The sequence below is a fragment of the Haematobia irritans genome, chromosome 5 (genome assembly GCF_050003625.1).
Source record: "Haematobia irritans isolate KBUSLIRL chromosome 5, ASM5000362v1, whole genome shotgun sequence".
NCBI lineage: Eukaryota > Metazoa > Arthropoda > Insecta > Diptera > Muscidae > Haematobia > Haematobia irritans.
Window position 1 is genome coordinate 76,749,931 of NC_134401.1, and position 25,502 is coordinate 76,775,432.

The 25,502-nt window shown below is 33.1% G+C and overlaps 1 protein-coding gene across 2 annotated transcripts in view; it reads right to left on the reverse strand.

The window, feature by feature from the left end:
* LOC142239061 (uncharacterized) overlaps positions 1-25,021 on the reverse strand; it is a 327,842-nt gene extending 302,821 nt beyond the window's left edge. Inside the window, exon 1 of one of the 2 annotated variants that reach the window (XM_075310826.1) lies at positions 24,429-25,021. The gene's annotated coding sequence lies outside the window, so the exon portion shown is untranslated. Of the gene's footprint in view, positions 1-6,155; positions 6,172-24,428 lie in introns of those variants that run through there. The other variant, XM_075310827.1, reaches the window with a different exon arrangement.
* Between the last annotated feature and the right edge of the window lie 481 nt (positions 25,022-25,502).

The following is a 25,502-nucleotide window of genomic DNA, read 5'->3' on the forward strand; positions in this document are numbered from 1 at the left end:
CGCCGGCTAAGTCGAATTACCATAGTCTTTAGTGTAGATCGGCAAATTTTATACGAGAAATTTTGCTCCCAAATTGAACCATTTTAAATAGCTTGGTAAATGCCTGTGAGTATGGAAAGTAAACCACTAATATTGTGGAATTGATTCACATTCACCTGATAATGGATATGAGAAGATGGCCAAAAAAGAGCTAGATGGCTCAGTGGATAGTGTATTTTCTAATAAAGCCAAGGTACTTTGAAAAACAGTCCGTAGTTAAACTAACGATAAATTTGACTTACTTTTATTGCAAAAAATTAGTTGTTGGTTTTTAAATTTTATATTTTTTCGAAATTTTTCACACCGCAATGAAATTTTCCTTTTTTATAAGCACGTCTTGAACATTTTATGAACTACGAGAAAACGTGGGTATAGTGACTCACGAAAATTATTGCAGATTGCAACAGTGTGAGTTTGCATGAGCATGAATAACCAAGCAAATGCCGTGCGTGAGCGTGAGTCATGAAAAATATTACTGATTTTTTGTCGGATGTGGTGGTCAGTCTACAAGAAAGGTGCACGAGCATGAGTAAAACATTACTCACGTGCACACGTCTATTAGATTGTTTCCACATCCTGTAAAAGACGTCGACGTTTTTGCATACAAAAGTTTTTACAGAAAAAATCAAATGACAAACGATGTTCTTTGGTGTAAAATGTCGTTTCGAAGGACATAATTATCTTCACGGTCATGATGTCCATTGCTGGGAGTTGTATGTAAGATAAAACTTTCGGACATTTACACATGTTTTAATATAATCAGACGATCGGCTAGTTATTAATATCGTCCCGTATAATTTGTGATGCAAACTAAAATCGAAAATAGTTCCTTCATTCTCCCTAATATGAGATTTGTAGTTTTTACAATATATCGGCATTCAAAAGCTAAAACAATTTTCTTGTGATTTTCTTCTTTTTTTAACTGACTGCTGCAATATGCTTTAACTTCTTATTACAACAAACCATTCAAGCTATACGCTTTGGTCCAGCCATGGTCTCTGACATGGCAGTCTATTATATGTATGTTGGTAGTCTTGAATATGTGAAAATATAAAGATTTCGTGCAGAAAGAAACCTCAGAAGCATGATGTGAAAATATCTATAAATTTCAGGAAATTCTCCAGACCAATACCCACCAAACACATGAAGAGTATTCTATTGACTCTTTCAATCTAAACATGAAATGTTCATATCTATTTATCTATGTTTTTCTTGTGTTCACAATGAACTTCATAATGCGATGGGTCGACAATTCCGATATTCATACTTTTCTATGGATTTATTGTACAAAATCAAAATTATAACAACATAAGCAATATCTGTGACCTTAAATGAAAATCACAGAGTTAAGATTAGGACCGTAGTGCCATCCACCATAGTCATTATCAATATTACATCAGTCTCTTGGAATAAGTGCCTCTGTCTGAGTTCGTTTAATCCTGTAAAATAGTCATTGATCCCCATTTGCTTAATTTCGACTCATTTACATTTGTCGCCTTTTTATGTAAACTATCCCTCTCGCTGATGATTTCAGAATCCTTGCTCTGACAGCTTTTGAAGATTTTTAGGTGCATATCATGGAAGCCATAAATTACCAGAACCCGGGGTTCTCGATATGTGCGGCAAAAAAAATGTACAAGGCAACCCATAAATGTTGCCAGCAGTTCTCAGAAGAACTCACACAGATATTGAGTTAAACATAGTATCAGGGAGCACTATTGATAGGAGAAAACTCCACAACCTTGTGATAACACACCTTACCTAACCTAATGTAACCACATTCAAAAAATGTCTCGGTGTTGTGGCAGAATATTTGAAGAGTTTTTTTCAGTGTATCATAGATTCCTTTTTTAATCAATAAATTCTACCCCATTCGAACGTTCGACGTTTCTAGTACGGAATATTCTTGAACAAACTAACGAATGCAACAACACAGCTAGGTCCAGAATAACATGTCCATGCAAGAGCTATGCTGAAGGTACAACATGTACGATTGACTGACTATGTATGTTGATACCACTTTATGGTCGTCGCTGTATGGTTAGTAGTTCCTGGCTACTTTCTAAAAAAAGGTCAATAAAAAGAAGAAACCCAGAATGTGGTGGCATCCACCATTGTACTTTAAGTTTTGTGGCATCTCATGTACACAGAATATTGTGAATATTATCCATTTGTAATCCTCGTACCACAAACCTAATACTAAATCTGTTCCAATGTGTCCGACTATAGAATGAAGGAAGCCGGGGGAATGGCCAGAAAATTTCGAAAGCCAGTTTGTGACACTGCCATTGGGGGTTTATACTTTGTTAGCTGTTAAATCAATCGGCAGTCTTGTCATTCAGCTTTTACCAAAGCAAAAGACAATTTAACCAACTTAATTGGACAAGCAATTTGTAGTTGGTTGTTAAAATTAAAGCACAAATAAGGATGTTGACTGCTAGGATGTACAATATCTCTGCAATGCTGTACTATGTAGAAATATCCTAAATTTTTTTTTTCAAGAGAAAACTAATTTGTTCTTTACACTCATATTTGTTCTTGCATTCATATTCATTGTTTAGGAAACTTATTTTTTCTCCAATGAACTATGGGCGGAAATCACAAAGCAGCTGCAAACAAAAAAAATTATTAGATGTTCCAATTGAAATTACTTTAGAGCATCTTGGATAGTACAAATCGAAAGTAAATTTTAAACTTAGCTGTTCATGAGCACAAAGCTGCCAATGTTTACTAAAATTTATGCAAGTTGCGTGAAATCACATTAACCACAAAATTGAAAAATTTTGTGGTTAATGTGATTAAAAAAACTTTTAAATGTGGATTCTAAGAGGAGAGATAAGTAGTTCAAAATGTTTTAAAAACTTTAAAAAATATTTTTGGTTTGAACTTGTAGTTGTGGTTTCAACTGTGCTGTGTTTTTTGTGAACATTTTAGTACAAACGTGAATTTGCGAGGAATAGACTAGAGTTGTTAACGATTGTTAATGAAACCCTTCGGTTGTTATTGTTCGTGAGGAAGTATACGTTTACATATTGTAAACTTTGTCTGCCCAAACTTGCCCATTCTAAAATAAATTTAATTTATCTAGAAATAGTGAAGATAAAAATTATTCTCATTTTGGCTGAAAAGCAAACAAGATACAAATGCTATCTTTACTTTCTGGAATAGTAAAGTACCACATAAAACCGACCAAGAATGTAGCAAATTAGTTAAAACACAAATAATTATATTAAAAGGAAGTGAGAAAGCCCCAAGAGAACCAAAATATGGCCAAAATTGAGAATATTGGGCTATACATATATGTGATATGGGATTTATATCTTAATCTGAACCGATTTCGACAATTTTTGCAGGTATAGTTAGCACTATGGAAGATTACATTCTGCCAAATTTGAGTAAGATCGGTTAATAAATAAGGGTTTTATAAGGAAAATCGGGCGATACATTCAGTGCATTCGCGGTAACGTGAACACCGCATAACGTGAAAATGCTTTTTCTAACACTAAGTACTCCGTAACGCTGAAAAACATGAAATTTGACGTTAAAGGCAGATTCACAATGCCAAATACAATTTCAAGTACCCACACGGAATTTTTTAGTGATCTAGTTTGGTTTTTTCGTGAATTTGAATTATAAATTTAAATATCCACTGATATTTTTCTGATCTCTTTTTTTTTAATTTTTTCAAGAATTTAAATTAATTTTTTATTATTACTAATAACAAAAATAAAAGACTATATCGCTAGAACGTGTAAATTTTCTGAAGTTCGCTAACGTGAACTCTCTTGGTTTTAATTAGTTCACATTAGCTATATCTAAATCTGAACCGAGTTCGATGAAATTTTGCACATTTTAAGGGTACTGTAAAAAATTACTTTGTGTTAATTTTGAAGACAATCGTGTAGTAAATAAGCGCAATATAATATCATCTGTTCGAAATAGGGCGATACATATACAGTTTGTCAAGAAAGTGTTTTGACAATGGGATAAAAATTATGTTTTGTTCCAAAATTAAATATAATGAAATTTTAAAAAAATATTTTATTATGTATTTTGCAAAGTATACATACGTACACAGAATTAAAAATTTAATAAAATATTTAATATTTCAATTATTTCTAGAATTTGAAATATTTGGCAATGTCAAAAGACTTTCTTGACATACTGTATATGGGGGGCTATATTTAGGTTAGGTTAGGTTAGGTTAGGTGGCAGCCCGATGTATCAGGCTCACTTAGACTATTCAGTCCATTGTGATACAACATTGGTGAACTTCTCTCTTATCACTGAGTGCTGCCCGATTCCATGTTAAGCTCAATGACAAGGGACCTCCTTTTTATAGCCGAGTCCGAACGGCGTTCTACATTGCAGTGAAACCACTTAGAGAAGCTTTGTAACCCTCAGAAATGTCACCAGCATTACTGAGGTGGGATAATCCACCGCTGAAAAACTGTTTGGTGTTCGGTCGAAGCAGGAATCGAACCCACGACCTTGTGAATGCAAGGCGGACATGCTAACCATTGCACCACTGTGGGGGGCTAAAAGGTTAAAGTGGCAGCCCGATTAAGATTCAGGCTCACTTAGACTATTCAGTCTATTGTGATAGGGATTCTTCAAATTCAACAGCGTTCGTCCCGTTATTAAGAAAACACGTTGTACCAAACTTCATCAAAATCGGTTAATAATTGCGACCGGATCCTTTCTTAAAAAGGAATATATGCAAGTATATATTAATATCTATATATATTCTATAGTATTCCAAGTGGAATTACAATTTCGACCCCTCTGTAGTAACGCATCTGGAATAAGGGGGATTGGCTCCCTTTTTGTTGGTAACATTTGTTTTTGATAAGAAATATGGATATACCATGTTTGGAGATACTAGATTGATTGTAAATAATTTTTGCCGCAAATTTTCAATTTCCGCCTATAGTGCATTGTTAAGTTTAAATTTTTTATGATTGTAATTTGAATGTTGTTCACGTACGGAGGTGCAGTGAATATCAAAAGTTCAGCCCATTTGACGTTAAAGTGAAAAAACACCCACGTACATAATAGCCGAAGGTTTTTGCGAGATTTAACAAGCTCTGTGAGTATGGCTTCGAACATATTACGGTGCTTCGACTGCATTAACTACAGCTTTGTTTTCTCTATAATTGCACGAAACGTACATCCTCAAAGTTGAATGACATAAATCCAGATTGGTTTTAAAATCTGTTTGTACATTAAAAATTTGCATTTTTATATAGGATATTATAGTGACTCAATTTTTTGTTGCTTCTAATCATTTTAACGCAGTCAAGATATAATTCCTTTAATTATTTCTGACATGTAATAGTTCACCGTAGGTGAAGGACTTAGTTAGAGCAACATTGTAGCTCCTCATTTTGCATGGGGGAAGAAGAATAATTTTAAAACAACAGATTTTATGGCAACAGATGCTTTGTTTATGTTTATACTTGATATGGAGGATTATGGAGGACAGCATCGTTCCCGTCAATGGGTGTAACTAAACTAAAAGCTTCTAGCGTTCAACTAGGAAGGACTCAGGGAAGGCTCGCGGGCATAAGTTATCCAGAGTCCACAACGGAAAGGACAACATCCACAAATAGTCAATTAGCCGCTTCGTCCAAATCTCCATACACCATATACATCTGCTGGCATTGTTAGCAACATGGATTGAGTTCAATATGACTCAACAGAATTGATTGTACTGTTCGCAATGGAATTTTAAGTTATAGTTAAGACGTTTTTAAAGAACTTTGATAGCGCATGAAGAAACCAGCTGAAAAAACGAATAAATTAAAATTTGTTTCCTAGAATCAAGTACGCAAAACTCAAATTTAAAAGAGAGTTGTGTCTTAAAGGTATTCTTACTTCAAGCATGTACGTATGTCCTACAAACGTCCCATGAGACACAATTGTAGGCATTGCATGACACCAGCTCGATTATATCTGATCTCGCCCAAAATTAAGATTTCAAACTACGAAATCATGCTTTCGATATGTAGGATGCGTTCATCCTACATACCATTAAAAATCCAATAAATGTTTATTATTATTATTATTTTTTTTTTTTTTTTTTGATAAATTCGTTTTTATCCTATAAAACATACCTCCAGTTTTGACGATGAGAAATTGCCTGTAATGAGAAAAAATATTGTATACAAGATATTTGCGTCAAAGTTATTAATAATTAAAGTGACTTCAAATTGTATACTAAAAGTGGGGTCGTGGCGGAACTTTACCTAGAAAAAAAAGAAGTTTACATTGTTAAGGATTTTTTTGTTCTGGTTAGTTTGTATTTTATTTTTTTGTCAGATAATTTGAAAGTACAGACAAAATCTATTTGTCATTCTAAAAAAATCCATTTTGTGTGTATCATTTGTGTGAATAGAAGGAAGGCCATCTGAGACTGGCTAAGAGATTGAGTTAATTGAATATATGAGCTTGCTGTCGATTGGAACTCGAATTACAAGTTTAGCATATTACATTTATGGGAGGTAAATACATTATTTAAAAGTAGGATATGGAATGTGTTCGTTAATAAATTTTAAATACTTTCAGGGACTGGGGAATTTCCTTTCTCGGCCCGCCCAATGAATTTTTATCATCATTAAACATTATCGCTTAATAATAACCACGAAAAAAAAGTATAATCTGACCGGGCGATTGTTCAACTCGACTTGCAGCGAATGACACATAGGGCGTATACGTAGTATATAACTGATTGCGAATTTTGAGTGGGCCGTTGCGTATACGCTATGTAAAATTGGCATAAATCCCTTTTACCAGTAGTCGGCCCCGTCCGACTTTAAACTTTCTTTACTTTTTTATACCGACCACCATAAAATGGTGACGGGGGTATAATAAGTTTGTCATTCCGTTTGTAACACATCGAAATATCGATTTCCGACTATATAAAGTATATATATTCTTGATCAGGGAGAAATTCTAAAACGATATAAGCATGTCCGTCTGTCTGTCTGTTGTAATCACGCTACAGCCTTCAATAATGGCGCTATCGTCCCCAAATTTGGCACAGATTAGTTTTTTGTTTGCAGGCAGGTCAAGTTCGAAGATGGGCTATATCGGTCTAAGTTTTGATATAGTCCCCATATAAACCGAGCTCCCGATTTGGGGTCTTGGGCCTATAAAAACCGTAGTTTTTATCAGATTTGCCTGAAATTGGAAATACAGAGGTATTTTGGGACCATAAAGAGGTGTGTCGAAAATGGTCCGTATCGGTCCATGTTTTGATATAGCCCCCATATAGACCGATCTCCCGATTTTGCTTCTTGGGCGTCTGGAAACTATATTTACCATCCGATTTGCCTGAAATTGGAAATCTAGAGGCATTGTGGGACTATAAAGAGGTGTGTCGAAAATGGTCCGTATCGGTCCATGTTTTGGTATAGCCCCCATATAGACCGATCTCCCGATTTTGCTTCTTGCGCGTCTAGAAACAGTATTTTCTATCCGATTTGTATGAAATTGAAAATCTAGAGGTATTTTGGGACCATAAAGAGGTGAGTCGAAAATGGTCCGTATCGGTCCATGTTTTGATATAGCCTCTATATAAACCAACCTCCCGAGTTAGAGTCTTGGGCCTATAAAAACCGTAGTTTTTATCCACTTTGCCTGAAATTGAAAATATAGAGGTATTTGAGGACCATAAAAAAGTGTGCCGAAAATGGTGCTCATCGGTCCATGTTTTGGTATAGCCCCCATATAGACCGATATCCCGATTTTACATCTAGGGCTTCTAGAAACTATATTTACAATACGATTTGCCTGAAATTGGAAATCTAGAGGTATTTGAGGACCATAAAAAGGTGTGCCGAAAATGGTGCTCATCGGTCCATGTTTTGATATAAGCCCCATAGAGACTGATCTGCCGATTTTGCTTCTTGGGCTTCTAGAAAATATATTTTTTATCCGATTTTCCTGAAATTGAAAATCTAGAGTTCTTTTGGGACCATAGAAAGGTGTTCCGAGAATGGTGCCCATCGGTCCATTTTTTGGTATATAGACCGCCATATAGACCGATCTCCCGATTTCGCTTCTTGGGCTTCTGGAAACTATATTTACCATCCGCTTTGCCTGAAATTCTTGAGCTTCTATAAACTGTATTTATTACCCGATTTGCCTGAAATTCGAAATGTAGAGGTATTTTAGACCACAAATAAGTGTGCCGAAATTGAGGTATATCGGTCCATTTTTTGGTATAACCCCCATATAGACGGATCTCTCGATTTTTTACTTCTTGGGCGTCTAGAGACTATATTTTTTAGCCGATTTGTTTGAAATTCTGGAGGTAATTTAAGATCACAAATATGTGAGTAGCAAATGGTACCTATCGGTCCATGTTTTGGTATAGCCCCCATATACACCGATCTCCCGGCTTTTTTTCTTGGGCTTCTACAATCCGTAGTTTTTATCCGATTTGCTGGAAATTAGTAATCTATAATGAAATTTTAGACAAACGAAATTTCATTTTTTTTTATAAAGTATTTTCGTTTATTCTACTCTAAAATTCTCTAAAATAGCAGGCGCACTGCTCATGAAAATTGCTTCAAACTGAAAGTAAAATTTCCAGATTTTACTCTTCGTATTTATTTAAATAATGGCGGAAAAAATCTATAGATTAAAGATTTCAAATCAAGGCGTAATTTAATCATATACACGATATGTTTATAATTTCTCTAAAACTCAAACAAAATTGGTTCTCATAAATCTAGAATCTTATCTGGTCTTCATAGGTAGAATCTTTAAAGTTTGTCTTCGGGAGCTGACTGCCTTGGGAGAAGATTTGTCATCAAACCCCCTACAATTCTTTCTATTCTATTCTTTCTATTCTATTCTAATTCTATATAGTATCAAGTAACCCACTACGACGAAGAGTTTTCAAAGTAAACTATCATATTTACTTCATGGTGGTGGGTATTTAAAATTCGGCCCGGCCGAATTTACTGCTGTATATACTTGTTTTAATTTTAATTTTACTTTAAACGTTATAATCTTATTTATTACTTTTACTAGATCAATATTTCGTAATCTTGTGACATATTTTATTGTTTAATATTTGTTTTCCACCATTTTCACGAATAACCTTCATCGTATATACGAGGGCAGTTCGGAAACTTCTTAGCCTAGCACAAAAAGCGCGGTATAAACAGAAAAAAGTTAATTGTTTTGGAAACTTCCATCTCTGATATGAACACATGTTAAATTTTGTTTCGATCTGGCAACTCCTTCATATAGAAACAGGTGTTCAAAGACGCATCCGCAATTTTTTACAATGGACAAATTAGAAATGCGTGCTGTCATTAAATATTTACGTAAAAAAGGTTTATCGGGACAAGAAATTCATAATGACATGGTGAATGTGTTAGGTGAAAGTGCTCCTTCATATGCAACAGTAAAAATTGGGTTGCTGAATTTAAACGTGGTCGTACAAGCATTGAAGATCAACCACGTAGTGGACGTCCAAAAACAGCAACAACAGAAATTTGTAGCCAAATTGCATGATATGGTATTAAATGATCGACGAATAAAAGTGCGTGAAATTGCTAATATCATGGGCATCTCAATTGATCGAGTCCATTTAATTTTGCATAAAGAACCACAGATGAAAAAGCTTTCTGCAAGATGGGTTCCGCATTTGTTAACAGTCGATTAAAAAACGTATAAGAATGAACATTTCTCAAGCTTGTTTGGATCGTTTTAAGCGAAATAAAATGGATTTTAAGCGTCGTTTTATAACTATTGATGAGACATATATCCACCACTATACTCCAGAGACAAAAGAACAATCAAAACAATGGACTGAAGCTGGAGGAAGTGCCCCAAAGAAGGCAAAAACAATTCAATCGGCTGGTAAGAGTATGGCAACGGTTTTTTGGGATTCCAAAGGTATTTTATTGATTGACTATCTGCAAAAGAGTAAAACAATAAATTCAGAGTACTATTGCAACCTTTTTGGATCAATTAAATGTACAAATTCGAGAAAAACGTCCTGGATTACAACAAAAAAAATATATTTTTTCATCAAGACAATGCACCAGCGCACAAGAGTGTTTTAACAATGGCTAAAATCAACGAATTAAAGTACGAGTTGCTTGACCACCCACCTTATTCTCCTGATTTAACTCCCAGTGACTTTTACTTGTTCCCAAATGTAAAAAATTCCTTGCTGACAAGCGTTTTACCTCAAATGAAGATGCAAATACCGTTGTAAACCACTATTGTGAAGACCTTGAGGAAAACTATTTTAATCAAGGGATAGAATTGCTAGAAAAGCATTGGACTAAGTGTATTGAAGTTTCAGGAAATTATATTGAAAAATAAAAATATTGTTGAATAACTAAATATTCTCTTACATTGATAGGCTAAGAAGTTTCCGAGCCGCCCTCGTAAGTGATTCAAATATGAATTTAGTTATTATTTTTCCATGATATGACACTTTGATGGACAACACTGCATGGGTGGGTAGAAATTTCAGGACTTTTTTACTATTTTTTCCACACAATATATTTAAGTGCAAAAATGTAATGTTCCTAAACTAGCATTAAATGTTTGGGACACATATGTTAATATGTTCGAATATATTAGGTTTGGGACATGAATGTATCATAAAAATAATATGTGTGAATGTAAACATATATAAATTTACAAATTTCGAGTAAACATATATATGTTGCGACTTTTCATTCAGAGAGCGACAGAGAGAGAGAGAGAGTATAGGGAAAGAAATAGAGATGGATGCCGAAAGGGTTGAAGAAAGATATCAACATAACAAAGTGAGAGTATCAAAAGAGAGCAATTTCTGTGAACCTAATTGTATGTTGTTTCGGAAAATTGTTTTATGTGTTCATATCTTTTGGGTATGCGCTGGGCATGTTAATAAGGCTTCGCAAAGAATTTAATATGCTTAAGTCTAAATATTATTTAATTAGAATATTAAAATTAGTATTCGGATTAAAGAGAATAGACATTCGGAACCAAGAAAATATACATTAAAAAAAAAACAGCATGTATTTTTGCCGCGAGAGCAGCAATTTAAGTATGTGTAGACATAGGTTTTGTTTATCATTTTAGCATTATGGGCATATTTTTTTTTGTTTTGTCAAAAGAAATCGGAACGTACGACGAGTAAGGCAAAATATTTAGGAAGAAAGGAAATTAAAACATGTATATACGGCCGTAAGTTCGGCCAGGCCCAAGCTTATGTGCCCTCCACCATGCATTGCGTAGAAACTTCTTCTACACACTGCCATCCACAATCGAATTACTTGGGTTGCGGTAAAGCTTGCCGATGGCAAGGTATCTTAAAACCTCCTAATACCGTCTTCTAAATTGTAAATAAGTCCATACGTGGTATATATTAAATTAAAAAAGACCGATTAAATACGTATATAATTCAGTTTGACAAAATTTTCTATAGAAATAAAATTTTGACAAAATGTGCTATAGAAATAAAATTTTAACAAAATTTTCTATAGAAATAAAATTTGGACAAAATTTTTTATAGAAATAACATTTTTACAAAATTTTCTATAGAAATTTTGTCAAAATTTTATTTCTATAGAAAATTTTATCAAAATTTTCTATAGAAATAAAGTTTTGACAATATTTTCTATAGAGATGAAATTTTAACAAAATTTTCTATAGAAATAAAATTAATAAAATTTTCTATAGAAATAAAATATTGACAAAATTTTCGATAGAAATAAAATTTTCGTAGATTATTTTTGGCTCGAGTGGACCAACTTTTGTGTGGTTGGGGATCGGCTATATATAACTATAGACCGATATGGACCAATTTTTGTATGGTTGTTAGCGGCCATATACTAACACCACATTCCAAATTTGAACCGGATCGGATGAATTTTGCTCCTCCAAGAGGCTCCGGAGGTCAAATCTGGGGATCGGTTTATATCGGGGCTATATATAATTATGGCCCGATGTGGACCAATTTTTGCATGGTTGTTAGAGGCCATAAACCTACACCATGTACCAAATTTCAGCAGAATCCGATCGGATGAAATTTGCTTCTCTTTGAGACTCCGCAAGCCAAATCTGGGGATGGGTTTATATGGGGGCTATATATAACTGTGGACCGATGTGGACCAATTTTTGCAAAGTTGTTAGAGACCATATACCAACACCATGTACCAAATTTCAGCAGAATCCGATGAAATATGCTTCTCTTAGAGGCTCCGCAAGCCAAATCTGGGGGTCCGTTTATATGGGGGCTATACGTAAAAGTGGACCGATATGGTCCATTTGCAATACCATCCGACCTACATCAATAACAACTACTTGTGCCAAGTTTCAAGTCGATAGCTTGTTTCGTTCGGAAGTAAGCGTGGTTTCAACAGACGGACGGACGGACATTCTTAGATCGAAATCAGAATTTCACCACGATCCAGGATATATATACTTTATGAAGTCTTAGAGCAATATTTCGATGTGTTACAAACGGAATGACAAAGTTAATATATCCCCCATCCTATGGTGGAGGGTATACAATAAAAAACAGTTGAAAATATATAAAAATTACACAGGGATCTTCAGAAAAAAATAAGTTTAGTTCCTCTTTATTAATAAGTAGTCCAAGAGGAGTTGGCGGACACATTCAAAAATAAAAGCGGGCATTAAGTTCGAGTTTTGCCGCAAACATTATTTTTCAGATTCGAGTTTTACCTTAGCGGTAAAACGGTAAAAGCAGAGCAACATAACTTTTTTGGCAAATTGTATTATAACTTGGTGAGGAATGATCCAAAGCAACAGTTGAAAAAGTTTATTTTCTTTAAAATGAATTATTAAAGAAAAGAAAACATGAAAACATGGCAATTTTAGAGCGATAATGCCAACTTAATAGCAGCCTTAAAGGTAAAAATGAATTCATTCAAATTATATTTATTTGCATTTCTAAATACGATAAATTTTAAATTTTCAACGCCTAAATGAATTTAAGTGTATTTCTGAGGCGCATCTCACAAGCAAATCGTACATTCAAGTCAAAGGATTTGATCTGATAACTTCCAATCACCCTGATGATCGAGTCCATGGTAGGGCAGCCATTCTTCTTAAATCAAGAATAGGATATGAAATACTAGAAGAAATCTCTGAGATCCATATTGAAGCTGCGTGGGTTAAAATATATATTATTGTGAGTACGAAGGCTTCGTTTCCATATATTCGGCTTACTTTCCTCCTCGATTCAATATTAGCAGTTCCACCTACGAAAACTTTTTCAAAAAGCTTGGAAATAAGTTCATAGTTGGCGGTGATTTCAATGGAAAGAATATCTGGTGGGGATCCAGTCTAAACAATCCTAAAGGCAAACAGTCATTCGAATGTATTAGCAAAAAAATGATTTTAAAGTAATATCCAGAGGAAGACCAACATACTGGCCTACTAATCCGGTAAAGATACCAGATCTGTTAGATTTCTTTGTTTTCTTTGGCATCCCGCAAAATACAATGAAAAAAATATTGTCGTGAGGTCAAAGATTTTCATGTTTTTAAAATACGAATGCAAATTTTGCTTAGCATAGAAGACGCATTTCTCTAATATAAAGTTTTTTTTTCTTGTCCAAAAGTCGATAAACTTTTCAATGTCCTTATAATTAAGTGATTTGACTTAAAAATGGCTATCATATTATGAAAGAAAAAATGATTGGGCTAAGGTCAACTTCACTTTAATAATTCAGAAAAATTCCTTAAATTTAATGAAATTGTCTTTAAATTTGTTGTCTTTTTGCATCTTTACTACAAAGCAAAAAATCGTTCAAATATAGGACATGTTTTTAAAAACTTTATTTTAAAGACATTTTGTACTTGAAACATAGCATAATTTCTACTGGAAGTCGAGTCTGAATTTGGAAAATAAAGTTGTCGTTAACTCGTTTTTAAAGGACTTTGATAGCATATGAAGAAAAAAAGCTGGGAAAGCGAAAAATTAATATTTGCTTCCTAGAAGCGAGTACGCAAAACCCAAATTTAAAAGAGAATTGTGTCTTAAAAGTATCCTTACTTGTATTCTCCGCTTCTTTGGCTCGGAGTCAATACAAAAATTGTTAAAGTAAAGACAAAATCTTTGGAACCGGGGATGCTTTTTTCAGTGTAAATGCCACAGAAATACGTTTTCTTCCAAAACAAATATTGAAATCTTTCAAACATGGATTAAATCTCATCTGAACCTTAAAATTCCCTTAAAACGGGTGATGATATCGATGATGCAGTTGAAGGTCTCGTGAAACTTATTCACGAAGCCACATTTCAATTTTCTCCGGGAGAAGTAACAAAACAAACCCCTAACTTTTATTTAACACAAGAGATAAGAAATCTCGTAAATGAGAAAAGAAGGCTAAGAAAAAGATGGCAAAGGTGTAACTTCTAGTTACTCAAACATAGAAATTTTATAAGGATATCAGTCAAAAAACTTAAGATTGTTGTCAAACGGTCCTTGGTTTGTAAATAATAACTGTATACATAAAGATCTCAATATACCAAAAATAAAAGATGAAATTGTAAAGATTAGTACAAAATATCTCAATCGATTAAGTCACCACTCTAACATACTGGCCATTACTCTTTCAGACGATACCAATGAAGTAAAGAGATTAAAACGAAAGCATATTTTAGACCTTCGTTTCTTAACATAAAATAATCAAATAAATAAATAAGTCCAAAATTAAATATACTTACTTTGTTAAGTTCGCTGGATCTTAACTTCTCTGTTAACTAGTTTTTTAAGATACTTATTTATTACATTTGCTAATGATTTCTGTATGTAAATAGATTGCAAATAAAGATAATAATAAAAAAATTGTATTTCTAAATACGATAAAAGGTATTTCAAATGGTGTTAAATGCTAGTTCACGCCTAAATAAATTTATGTATATATTGCAAATTATTTATGTTTATACTCAACTTCACGTTCTTCTTTTTTTAGAGTTTTTGAATTTCTTCGAAAATTTCAAACTTTTATACCAAAACCAATTTTGCAGTCCATTTCGTTTATATCAAGTTCTTTTTTGACTGTAAATCTTTAATAACCCACATTTCGAAGTTTTATTGTAAAAAATTAATATAGTATTTAATATGTAATGTCGAACATCATTTCGGAATTTTTGGAATATATGTAAAAATAAATGAAAAAACAATTTGGTGTTCGGTCGGAGTAGGGATTGAACCCATGACCCTCTGCATGCCAGGCGGAAATGCTAACCATTGCTTCACGTGGCCAACAAATTTATGTTTCTGTTAAATAATGTTTTGTTTGCATCGATTCGTGGGCGCCGCAAACTATGCTCTATAAAAATAACTTGTAACGGTAACTGTCAATTGATGACGATACCAGCTACGTAGCCCAGTGGATAGTGTGTTGGCTTACAAACTGTATGGTCCTCGGTTCGATTCTCCGTCCAGGCGAAAGGTAAAACCAAATTTATAAAATTGAATAATTTCTTCAACATTGTTTGTATTACAGAAAAAGGTGCTAAGAACTAAAAAAATTTCGTGGAAGTGAGAAAGAGGTGAGGGAATTGGGCAGAAATAATTTTTTTTGAGCACAATCTTCTTTGGGGGAAAATTCTTCCAAGCATATAATATATATACATATAATATGTTCACATAAAAAAAACACAATACTGTTTCGGCAATATCCAATAATAATGTGCTTCCTGCAAAATATGTTAGAGAAGCGATTTTTTGAGGATGTGAGTAGATTATGACAATCTTAGAGAAAAATAATGAATCGAATATTTTAATGATGAAACACGAGAGTCACCACTTCACTTCATAAAATGAAGCATCTGAATTGTCTACGAATATTTATGAGTCGCTTTCCTCTATGTCATTTTCATCCCTTTCTAAACCATTGTGAAAATGTGAAGAAAGAGCAAAACTAAAAATTTTTATTGCGGTTTCACATATTCTGCTGCGATTCCCTGGTATTGTTATTTTTTTGGGAATATTGTTCTTTTAGTACTACCCAACTTTAGCAGTTGAAGTTTTAAGTCCGGAAGAGGTAGACAACGACAAAAAAGCGAAACAAAACTTGTCCTTAATTAAAAGGCATGCAATGAAAGGCGTTCGTTTCATTGCATTGCAAAAAGCAACCACGGCAACAACACTCCACTTCACTTCACTCTGTGTCACATATGGTCATGCTAACCAATGCAGTACCGTATCTCTTCTGGCCATAGATGACACAAGAAAAATCTGTAAATTTGTAAGCAAAAGAATAAAAAAATCGACAATTACACAGTGGACAAAAAATTAAAACTGTACACTTAAAATATGATTGGAAATCTTGTACACTGAAAAAAAAGCATGCCCGCTTCCAAAGATTGGTATTGATTCCGAGCCAAAGAAGCGGAGAATACAAGTAAGGATACTTTTAAGACACAATTCTCTTTTAAATTTGGGTTTTGTGTACTTGCTTCTAGGAAGCAAATTTTAATTTTTCGCCATTTTTTCTTCATATGCTATAAAAGTCCTTTAAAAGCGATTTAACGACAACTTTATTTTCCAAATTAAGACTCGACTTACAGCAGAAATTATGTTATGTTTCAAGTAAAAAACGTCTTTAAAATAAAGTGTTGAAAAACATGTCCTATATTTCAACGATTTTTTGCTTTGTAGTCAAGATTAGAGGTGTGCACGTGACACGAAAATTTTCGTGACTCACGCTCATGGCAACGGCGTGAGTGTGCGTGATTAACGAACCCAAGTGTCGTGCGTGAGCGTGAGTCACGAAAATATTATATTCGTGAGTGTGCGTGAGTAAAGATTTACGCCCACGAAAAAAATCCCGCTCACCAACAAAACGCTTAAGAGTTAAATTCATTTACAATTTTAGTAAAACCTTGGATGTGAAGGGTGTACTAACGCTCTCGATTTTAATAATGCTCATGTTTTCAGACACGTCGCTAAGGCAAAGTACTCAAAAAATTGTTCGTGAGTCACGACATTTTTCGTGAGTCACGATATTTTTCGTGAGTTACGGTATTTTTCGTGAGTCACGACATTTTCGTGCGTGAGTACAAATTTTCGTTTCGTGAGTGTGCGTGAGCGAGAGTCCTACCAAACAATATCGTGCGTGAGGAAGATTTTTCAGTCGTGAATGTGCGTGAGTAAACTATTACTCACGTGCACATCTCTAGTCGAGATGCAAAAAGACAACAAATTTAAAGACAATTTCATTAAATTTAAAGAATTTTTCTGAATTATTAAAGTCAAGATGACGTTAGCCCAAACATTAGTTCTCTCATGTTAGGATATCAATTTTTAAGTGAAATCACTTAAATATAAGGACAATACGACTTCGTTGAAAAGTTTATTGACTTTTGGACAAGCAAAAAAAAACTTTACATTAGAGAAATGCGTCTTCTATGCTAAGCAAAATTTGCATTCGTATTTTAAAGACATGAAATCTTTCAACGTCATCTGGGTAAGCTTTTCCAGTGTATGAGATTATATCGTAAACGTTCCTATAGGGGATTAAAACAAACGAAGTGCTCTCATTTCTGTGAGATTCAATTGTGATATCTAGGCCCTTTTCAAGTCAAATCTCAGGAGGTCAAATCTATCGGCTGGTTGTTTATCCTACAATCCGTACTTAAGTAGAAGATTAACTACAATTTATGGATTTCTAATCGTTATTACTTTAAGGTAAAAGCAAATATGAATTGAATCCACTGTACTCTATTGTATTTACAAGAACAAGTGCTTCTGACAAGGCTTGGAAGCAAGTGTTGATTCAAAATAAAACGACCACAAGAGCAAAACAAACGCTGGCTGCAACTAAAAAGTAACAAGTAGAACAAGTACACGAAGGAAACAAGTTTAAAACTACGATAAAAACAACAGGAAGAGAAAGGCGGAGTGAGAAAACCGAAAACTGTAAAAAGAACATGACAGAAGTTTGAATATCAGATGGTTCGTTGGTTGGTCATTATGTTGGACTTTAGATTTGCTCCACACATTGGCTGCTGGCCACCGATGATGACCATCGCAGCAATGAGCTGTGATGATGGTCAGGGGCCTACACGTCTAGTGACTGCCTAATATTGCACCATCTATATGTTAAAGCCACAAACTCATTTCTTCTTTCTAGTGATTTTTAATGGTCCCAAAGTGTTGTCCAAAGGAAATCGTAAATCTGTTGTCCGCTATCAAAAGACGCCACAAGACATCGGATGCATCTGCGTGTGAAGAGTTACAGATTTGGTGACTTAACATTAAAACATTTCATAGAAGATATGTAAGAGTAATAATTTAATTATGGATATTTTTGGAAGATGTGTTCGGTCATTTAATGTCATAATGACAAAATCCATGAGACCAGTGCAAGATGTAATATTATAATATAATTTTGTTTCCGAATTATCGATCGAAATTCTAGATTTATTCAAATGGTACGCTTCCACAACTTAAACCCTATATATACACCCTCATTTACATTCTTAATTCGTTTTTGGGAGTTTTCGAAAAAAATTAGAATATTTTAGGGGTTTATTTCTTAATATTTGGGAGGAAGATTCATAAATCACCTGGCAACACTGAAGCAGTTTCACAGAAATTGTTCTATTTTGATAAAAAAAAAAATAAATAAATAACATTACATTTTTGCACTTAAATATATTGTGTTTAAAACATTCTGCCTGAAACACATTTTGTTTGTTTTGTCCTTAAAAATAGATATCTTTACGAGTACATGAAAGAAAATTTCGTTTGACAAAGGTCAAATTGGCTTTAAGGGCCAAATATTTTTATAAATTTGGCTGGTATGAACATATTTTCTAATATTTGTAAGTAAACATTTTGTTAACGGCACGAAAAACTGACCGAATCATTGTAATTTCAAACTATATTAGAGTACACGACTTCAAGTAAAATTTTTAACTAATTTTAAATAGTCGCATGAACTGCTTAAAGGTTCAAAATAATACTTATTACGACATGGTCATAAAATTTTTCAAATTTGAACTATATAGGTAGAAGTGCTATTAACTAAATTTTATTGCTATATATAGTTAAATTTTCAATATTTTACTTCAAAAACGTTTTTTACTTTAAACATAATCGAGTCTGAATTTGGAAATTAAGTTGTCGTTAACACATGTTTGAAGGCCTTTGAGAGCACATGAAGAAAAGCACTGAAAAATTAATTAAAACTTATTGTCAACACTGAACAAAATATTTACGTGATATTAAAGATTACGCAACCTAAATTTTAGAATGCGAAATTTCCAAACTATTAAGGACAAATTTCTTTAAAATAATGAAATTTTATTTAAAATAATGTTTATAATCTGTGCTCCAAAAATTTTTTTTCATTAAACATAGGACAAAAATTTTGTAAATTTTCGTCCCTCCGTTAAAGTCGCATGTCTTTGAACGAAGGCGAATTTTCTTTAAAATAAAGAACCACATTTTTGATTTAAAGAAATTGTCCTTAAATTAACCGAAAATTTGAAACTTTAGATCTAAGATAAAAACGCTTCAAATATAGGCTAAGACTTATTTTGAGGATTTAGCATATTTGGTTTAAATTTTTTTTTTTGAATTAAGAAAACAGTTTTACTTTCAAGTATCCGTTATAATTTGAATTTTAAACTGGCATTTGTTTGTGCGTGGGTCCCTTTATTAATAAACCGCGAAAAGAGAATGAAAATTTGATAAATGAGATCTGTATACTAATTTTAATTTTATTTGTCCTAGATTTAAAGCCAGATAGGTCGCCAAAAATTTCTTTATTTTAAAGAAGCCGCATCTTTGGTTCGGAATCAATATCAAAATCCTTAAGGGAAGGTCAAAACCATTGGATCCAAGTAAAGTTTTTTTGAGTGTAGAATCAAGTAGCCAAAACTCATATTAAAAAGAGAATTGTGTCTTAAATCGGAATCAACCAAAATTATTGGTCTAGAGAAAAAATCTTAGAAACGGTTAATTATCATGGAATGTTTTCAGTCGTCATTTCATTATCATGGAATGTTTTCAGTCGTCATTGCACGTTCTTCTGTTGCGATGGTATGGAGCAAATTGAAAATTAGATTTTTATTATTTCACCAAATACAAGTTTCATGTTCAGGCATGAATCAGGCAGCTAGATTCTATGTATTTATTATGTATGAGGATTATTATAAAAAACTTAATTTGTTCTATTTGTATCACCTGAGATCAAATCTTTTCACTAAATAATTCTAACGTAACCTGTACTTGCATTCAAGACTACACATTTCACTGGCAGCGCTTTTAATTACAATGCATGTTGCGTGTACTTTTCTTGGATCATATTATTTAATGCCATTTAGTGGAGTCTACACTGAAAAAAAATATATTGACGTACTATAAATGCAAAGTTAACTACAATGCAAACTAAATTTAAGGACACGAAATTTACATTAAGGACAAATTAAAAAAAAAAAACAAGTAAATTTTAGTTAACATAAAGTTCATAATCTTTGCTTAAATTTTTGTATTAAATTTTGGACAGGAATCTTTGAAATAAATTAAAAAATAAAAAAAAAAAACATAAATTATAGACGATCGGTATGGTCACACTGAGAAAATATTTGTCAAAAATCAAAAAAGAATTAATCACCACAGTCAAACCAGCAAACATATTTAGCTTATATTTGAGTTATAACGATGGGAGTGTTTTCCTAAACCGGTATCCATATATTTCACTTTTTGACACTCATTTTGTTAAAATATTTGCCTACTACGGTCATATTATTTTGAGGATATTGCATTTGTCTTCTTGAAGTATCTGCCATAATTTAAACTTTTAAACCGTGTTTAAGAGTTTACTCAAAGAGATTTGTATCCGAATTTAAATTTTATGGAGCCATTATTAATGACTATATTGTTCCCCAGGAAAAAAAAAATCATCGCAAAAATTTAGTGAAAATTTTCTTTTTGGATCCGGAAGTGGTCCTAAATTGGCTCAGCAGCGATGAATTTTACATGGGCTTATCATAGGGTTTCCACCATTTCAACAACCATTGCACTGAATTTGTATCACTTCTTAAGTTGTGATCCGAATTCAGTGTTTTGAATGTGCATTAAAAAATGCTGTGATATTTTGCCAAATAAATAATTTTTATAATTTTTTATGATTTTTAATGAATTCACTGAAAAAAGTTAAACCAACGCTCAAAATGTGGAGTACAATTTAGTTAAATATTCGTACGAGTTAGTTCATTCTTGCTATAAAACAGTTTAATTTTTTCTGTGTTCCAAAGGCTTATCTGAAACATTTGACCTCAAATATTTTTAAAAATTCGCAATTTTTCTTCAATGGATTTCGCCTTTTCTTCGACAAAGTTTAAATAATATGTACCATTATACTAGATCACACTCTGTTTTTAACCTATTTGAAACAAACAAAAAGTTAAAATCCCGATTAAAAATATGAAAAAAGCGAGATATAGATATTGAATTGTGTCCTAAAAATGTCTTTATTTTAAAGAAGTCGCATCTTTGGTTCCGAAAAAATACCAAAATCCTTAAGGTAGGTCAAAATCGTTGGATGCTTTTAAGTGCTACCGAAGTACTTTAAAAACGTGTTAACGACAACTTAAATTGGCTAATTCAGACTCGACTTCAAGCAGAAATTATGCTATGTTCCAAGTAAAAAAAACGTACTTAAAATGAAGTATTGAAAAAAATGACCCTTCTTGAAACGTTTTTGTAGTCCAAATACAAACACAAACAGTGCTACATTACGCTTAGTTGTAAAGTCAAGCACAAGGAGAACAATCAGTGCAATAGTCAAGTGTGCCAAATTTGATTCAAATCGGTTCAGATTTAGATATAGCTCCCATATATATATTTCGCCCGATATGGACTTATACGGCCCCAGAAGCCAGAGTTTTAGCTCAATTTGATTGAAATTTTGCACTAGGAGTACAATTAGTAGTGTAGTCAAGTGTGCTAAATTTTATTGAAACCGGTACAGATTTAGATATAGCTTCCATATATATCTTTCGCCCGATTTTCCGTCATATGACCACAGAGGTCAAAGTTGCAGTCCGATTTACGTGAAATTTTGCACAGGGAGTAGAAATAAAATACTTAGTATGCATGTCAAATTTGGTTCTGATTTCAAATCAAATTTGGTTCAGATTGAAATCGGTTCAGAATTCGATATAGCTTTCATATATATGTTTTTCTGATTTGAGCAAAAATGGCCAGAATATCCACATTTTCCTTAAAAAGTCGTCACTGCTAAGTCGAAAACTTGTAAAAGTGACTCAAATCTTCCTTTATTTCTAATACATATCTATCGACCGATAAATCATAAATACACTTTTGCGAAGTTGCCCCAAAATTGGTTCAGAGTTAAATGTTTTCCATATTTTTTCATTGTGTTCTACCACAAGGCATTAGCCGACTTCAATTTAAAGACTATAAATATTGTAGAATACATTTGACGGATTTGCTATGGTAGCGAAAATGTGGATCTACAAAGTGGTGTGGTACTTGTTTTTACTGATTTAGTATTCACTTTAGCGATTTTAGCGGCTAAACTCGAACGTAATACCCACCTTTATATGAAAGAAATTGTCTTTTTACTAAGGTCAACTTGGCTTTAAAGCAAAAATTTTGTCAACACAGTATATCGTTTTTAACACTTTATTTTAACACTTTACTATGTTTACTTGAAACATAGCATAATTTTTACTTGTAGTTGAGTCTGAATTTAGAAATTTAAATTGTCGTTAACACACGTTAATGGAATTTGATAGCACATGAAGGAAAAGCTGAAAAAATAATACATTAAAATTTGTTTCCTAGAATCAAGTACACAAAACTCAAATTTAAAAGAGAATTGTATCTTAAAACATTATTTTATAAAAAAAAATTATTTTATAAAAAAGTCAGAATGGTTAAAAAATTTAATCAGCCCATATTTGTTTCACTTGTATATATGTAGCTGTAAACTTTCTCTAAATATGGTAGAAGATAAGAATATCATTTTGGTTCCATATAAATCCGTTTTATTCTATGATTTGACTTATTGATTTTAATTTACAATCGCTAACCGGATCCAAATTTTAAAATTGAAGATTGGTGGAAATGTCCGCTTTTTGTATATATAAATCTACACATACATTAGAAATGAAAATATTGTAAACGACGAGCAGTATTACGAATCTGTGATATTAGCAAAACTTGAATAATTCATATATACATTTTTTTCTGACTCAATTACGAAATTAATTGATTCAATTAAGTTTTTAGTGGACACTGATATTTTTCTGTATATATATTGATTTTGAGTCTTCGATTTTGTACGCACTAAAAATCATAATTTGATTAGTCACTTTACGTGAACATCAGAATTCGGTTGGGTTAGTGCCAAAAAAACGAATGGTCGGGTTTTAAGTACACCAATATTGGATTAGTCGACTTTTAAGCTTTGAAAACATGAATTCGACTTCGGCAAAGCAGGTTGGGTTTTTTTTTTAATTTAGTACCTTTAATTTAAAATGCCTTTATGCTTACGGAAAATGTTTCTTCGTATTAAAGCGTACCGTGATTGATATATTGATGATTGTTTTGATTGGTTGTAATATAAATTTTTAATAATATCCATGTGAGCCGGGGGCCTATGAATATTATATACACATTTAATACATTTCCTTTGGGTATACAGATAAAAGCATCATGATTCATCAAAAATCATTAGAGAAATCGTTATTTCAACTCGTTTGAAGCATTGCCATTGGCATTTTATTCTAATCCATGGATTTTAAAATAGGCTGCTTTTTGTTAAACATTTAAATTACAAAAACCTCTTTAAAATTCAATTCCGTTTTTGATTATTTTACGAATAAATAGCACTTTCAACATTACATTGCATGATATAAACGACGATTATGGCTTTAGAGGGATTAGCTATTGCTTCCGGCTGTCAAATGTCGTGCAAATTTTTGTTTCTATGGGATTTGGACAAAACGTTGAATATTAAATTTATCGATTGACTATGTCCACTTAAATTTTGTTTTATTTTTTTTTTTTGCTACCGATAAATATTTCCAGTGTAATGCGCTTTACTGAATAATGTCAATATTTGTGTTATTTTTTGGCTTTGAAATGGAAAAATGAAAGGATAACAACATGGTGAGCGAACACATGGCATGCATTCCCATCTAAGGATGTAAGTGACGCCGATGATGATGATGCTGATGTTATAGTGCAAAATGTATCGAATGGATTTCACAGAAATCTCATACATGGTCCAATGAGGCAGAAGACGAGGTAGATGGGATGCCTGCAACAACCATGATTCTATGATCATGATTGGCCGGCCAGCCACATTCAATCTGCCACATATGCATATTACACAATATAATCCTTACCTGTTGAGAATAATATTTTGTCTATTTTTCTATGTTAATTGTATAATATATGAATATGAATATTCATGCAATCGATTTATTTCAGAGTTTTGGCAGTTTTTGTTTTTTTTTTCGAATCAGTTTGGGTGGTCGGTTGGTGCAACTTTGAAAATTGAAATTCAAATTTTCATATCGTGTGGCACATAGACGCGGTTGGTACACGCGGAGGAATGAATAACCGTTGATTACAAATACTGTTATCGCAAATTCATATTTGGCAAATCAAATATTCACATAAAGATTTATTTATAAATCAATTCATACAATTTAGCTAAAATGCGTTAAAGGTTTTGAATGGTGCGCAATTTTCGAGCATTTGCTTTTATCTTTTCACTTTTCTCCCCGAAAGTATTTTCTTATTGCAACACATTTGAATGACACTCTTTGTTGTTGGTTTTTATTTATTTTTTTTTTATTGTCGTTGTGTATACACTTCTGGAGTAAAGATGATGTGAAAATATCCTTAATCCAATCGAAGATATCACTCGGTAATTGCTACTTGCGGCGATAGGAAGTTCTAAACCATTCCATCCGGTTGAACGAACCAAATGCTAGCAGAGTAAATAACGTACTGAGTTGCCTAGTTTATGGGCTAAAAGATTTTTAACCACTCTTCCACTTGGATGGTGTCTGTGTGCATCAGGCTAAAAGCAAAATGTCTTGAAAAGCGTTTTGGACGCTGCTGTTGGCGTTTTGTCATCACTGTTCTTCTTCGAGTTTTTTATGCAGTGGCCTCTGTTGAACTTAGCTACCAACTATGTGAGCAAGCTTCACTTGCGGTCTCTAACAAATAGAAAACTGCTACGTCGCATTGTGGCCGCAGTAAGCTGTGTTAGTGGCTTTCGTTGGCTCAAGAAAGTGCAGCGTACAGAGCGGTCTTTAATGGGCAAAAGACTTGGAACGTCAGCGTAGCCTATGACGGCGGCATAGCTTTTTAGTACAAAACCAAGATCAATAACCAAAAAGAAATGAACGAACAGAATTACAAGAGAAGGTGAAAAATGTAAACACGGAGAGCAGAAGAACCCGCTTACT